The sequence below is a fragment of the Esox lucius genome, chromosome 5 (assembly GCF_011004845.1).
Source record: "Esox lucius isolate fEsoLuc1 chromosome 5, fEsoLuc1.pri, whole genome shotgun sequence".
NCBI classification, from domain to species: Eukaryota; Metazoa; Chordata; class Actinopteri; order Esociformes; family Esocidae; genus Esox; species Esox lucius.
Window position 1 is genome coordinate 2,747,199 of NC_047573.1, and position 4,248 is coordinate 2,751,446.

Consider the following 4,248-nt stretch of genomic DNA (forward strand, 5'->3'; position numbering starts at 1 on the left):
GAATGTGTCACATGATTCTGTATCATATTACAGTATGACTGTACTAACTGTACTATACAAAAATGGGTAGTGCTGTGAAGTATATGTAAAGGAATACCATTGTGATGTCACAGTACTGTGTACAGTTTGAAATACAGTATGTGAAAATGAACCTAACCAATGACATCTTGTGGTGGCATGTTCTACAGAATGGTTGGACGACCTCTTCAAGATGGAAGGGAATGGCTCTTCACTCAACAACAAGAGCTTGCCATCATTGAAATGATGCGAGAAAATAATGCAATCCGACTTCGTGAGTTGCAACAACGCATAATTTCAAGCAGAAATGTACTCAACAATATCAACAGGGTCAGCATTTCTACACTAAGTCGCATCCTACAGAAACATAACTTCAGAATGAAGCAGCTGTACCGGGTGTCATTTGAGAGGAACTGTGTCAGGGTCAAGGATCTGGGCCATGATTATGTGGAGGGATGTGTCACTTTACTTTACATACTATATATTGGGATGTGTCACTTTACTTTACATACTATATATTGTGATGTGGGAATGAGGGTTTATGCTGCCACCTGCCCCGCCTGTAGCTTGTAGTTTCAGTCTATACTGACCCAACCCAGCCCCTACCTGTGTGAAAATATAGACATTGTAGTTACAGTAACACTATTCAATATTTTCTGTAACAGACAGTTCTGGATTTTGACACAAACACTCTCACATACACACACAACACACTCACACACACACAACCAGTATGTTTTTTTCTTGGATTATTTCTGATTCTATTTCTCAGTCTGGAGTTTTACAGAAGACTGAGTCTGAGAAAATGACAATAAAAATAGAAACACAAAGACTGCAGTGTTTTTCTATCCCATCAGTGTGTTGCTGGTGATATAAAAGAATAATTCAAATGGTGCTTGTGTGTGTGGTTTTGTTGCAAGAATTTCATTTTTAGAAAAGAGTGTTATGTTTTGATTGCAGTGTTTAATTTTGGCATAGATGTGAGTTGTTAATCTCCAAGTGTTATGTTTGATTGGTGTAGAGTTTTGACGTAATGAGCCAAATTCTGTAAAAAGTGTGTAAGCAATAGACAACCAAAAATGGAAGGGCAATTTCACTTTGCTTTGTATGCAATTGAGGAGTGAATCATTGAATCCTTTAATGTTTCTGACTTATTTGCTTATTCCTGATTGCATACAAAGCAATATATCCTGTCTGGTTGGTGAGTCAGGGAAATGGTGTAGCTCACTAGTGTGTGACCCAAATTACTTAAAAGTACACCACTTGTGACGAGGGGCCTTGGATAGAAGTAATCCACTATGTGGAGAATAGGCTGCCATTTGGAAAGGACAACTCATGTAGTCGATCCACATGTGAACAGAACTGTTTTCAGTTGTCAGCAGGCATTTATGTCCACAGGTGTGCTGACAGAAGCAGACGGCACAAAAGCAAACAAAGCATCTTGTTGCTACCTACCTGGCTCATACATACATACATAAAAGGTGACCACACCCCCTTTAGATTGGGCAACTGGAACCTTCCTCCAGTTAGTGTCCCCAGAATGGATGGGGGATGGAAGTGTCTGTGTTTGTGTGTGTGTCTGTGTCTGTCTGTGTGTGTGTGTGTGTCTGTCTGTGTCTGTCTGTGTGTGTGTGTGTGTGTGTGTGTGTGTGTGTGCGTGTCTGTGTGTGTGTCTGTGTGTGTCTGTGTCTGTCTGTCTGTGTGTGTGTGTGTGTGTGTGTGTGTGTGTCTGTATGTGCGTGTCTGTGTGTATGTCTGTGTCTGTCTGTGTGTGTGTGTGTGTGTGTGTGTCTGTGTGTGTCTGTGTGTGTGTGTCCGTGTGTGTCTGTATGTGTGTGTGTCCGTGTGTGTCTGTGTGTGTGTGTGTGTCCGTATGTGTGTGTCTGTGTGTGTGTGTCTGTGTGTGTGTGTGTGTGCATGTATGAAGCGGTCTGTTCTTCACAAAAATAGGCAGGTACAGATGGCTTTAAACTTATTTTGCAAGTTAAATTTGACGAGACTGGCAGAAGCTTTGGCTATCAAGGAAGTAGAGGTTTATGTACATTTAGGTAAAGAGACCATGGGGAGTACAATGGACACACTCTGTCCAGCTCAAGTTGATATGACTGGTTTATTTATTTACGTTAAATAACTAAAAAAAAAAACACAGAGTACATCTTTACCAAAACTCCATGACTCAGATGTCTGAAAAATTAGGAAACTACCACCGGCTTGACCATTTCGCATCAGAGACAGGACCTTAGAATCGAACATACCAGCCAATCCTGACAAGGATTATAACATAGACAAACCTCCTAACATCCCCGGGTTTTAATATCTTCAAGGTAACTTGGGTCTCATCTTGGAGCACCTCATACTCTAAATCATTGTAAATGTATTCTATATCATTGTAGATATGTCACATATTGTTGTAAAAATGCTCTGTATCATTGTAGATATGGCCTATATCATTGTAGACATTCCTCAAGCTGTGAAGGTTTTCACACCAAGACTGAAATGTTATTTGTATAGAACATTTCAGACAAAGAATGCAAAACAATATGTTAGGTTAGGGCTAGAAATTATAAAAGTGTAAGGCATTTATCATTTATTCAGGTTGATCATCACTAAACGAGTTAAACGATCTGTTATGGAGTGGAATAGATATGTTATAAACCCAGGTGTACGGGGATGATTCTTAAACAATCTGTCACACATTATGTCAAGAACACCACAGCAATAACAATATACAGGATGGGATGATTCTTAAATGGTCTTGTTACACACAACAATAACAAGGTAGGTTGCTCTCAGCCATCCCCTCGTGTTATTAGCTTTGGAGTGTCTGTACGTGCAGGAATGGGAGTTGTGTCATCTTAAGGATTATCTCTAACACTGTTGCAAAGTTGGGAGTCGGGACAAATGGACTTTTAGTGTGCGTATGCAATGGCCAGTATTCCCAACACAACACAATGCTGTTGACTGGGGACCTAAGTAGTGGCGTGGGGACTCCTGGGAAACCTGGCATGCTCGGTCGGCTGCACTAAAGCCTGGCTCACATATTCTTTACCATAGTGACAAAAACTGCCGTTTTGTTCACTTCTCTAGCGGCTGAATCACTATTCTGAATGGATCACACATATTTCTGTGTATGTGTAGAAAGTCCAGGTGTGAAGCCCCTCGCTCCCCCAACGCATGAATGCCTCAATACAATGGAGACACATACGGTTCCTGTAGGAGTGGCCAACCTATCCACTGTCCTGTGGAGGGCTGCGACAGTGGTCCCTGGACTACACGCTGAACAACAGATGGCGTCACCACTACATTTGCCATGCATAACCACATTTGATTTGATACTCTTGAAAGAAAGACTGAATACACTCCACCATCCAACCTCACAGGCAGATCACCACCCAAGGATCGATGCCAGCTCAGAGCGAGTGCACCCTGTCAGGGAGCACATGACCAAACCGAACCAATCAAATGACAATGAGCTGAACGTCGAAGCACACAGTTTATTAGGAAGGAGCCCGTGGGGGATTTATCATCACACAAACTAGAATTCACAGCCGGTTATATAAACTGTCCAATTCACGTCATTCAATTCCTGATCTTTACTGCAGAGGAAAGCAAAGCAATCCTACTTGTACATTTCAAGAGCCTCCAGTGTACAAGGCTCCTGTTGTTGTCATATGTCAACTATGAACGTCAACGATCTCGCTAATGTGATTTGGTTCCCAACGTTCCCAACAAAAATAGCTGTTCAAAAAGGTTCGATTCCCGTCACACAGAGAGTACATACACACAGAGAGGACATCTCTGTCCGGCTGTTGCCATGCCAACCGCATACAGCTGCGCGACATACAGAGCTTGTGAATTCTTGTTTTGTTAATCTCCCAACCTGTGTTCCGTCTAGCCGCCCTGGGCATGACGTGTGGTGGTGTATTCTCTTCCTGCTCTGTTGGTTCTTTAGTTTTTTGTTGTTACTCTTTCATGTTATATGCCTGTTATATTTCTGATATTTCTTCTTGATCCCTTGGCTGATATTTAATGATATTTGAGTGTAATTTTGTTATAACATTGAAACATTACATACAAAAGGTGTTACTTTGTCTCTGCATTTATTTTCATCTTCTAAAGCAACATAAATAAAAAACACCATTTAAATATTTTTTATAAAACTTTTTTTTCTTCTAGCATTATTTTATTAACAAAGAAGCGAACAGACATGTCCTATGTAGGAAATGGGGT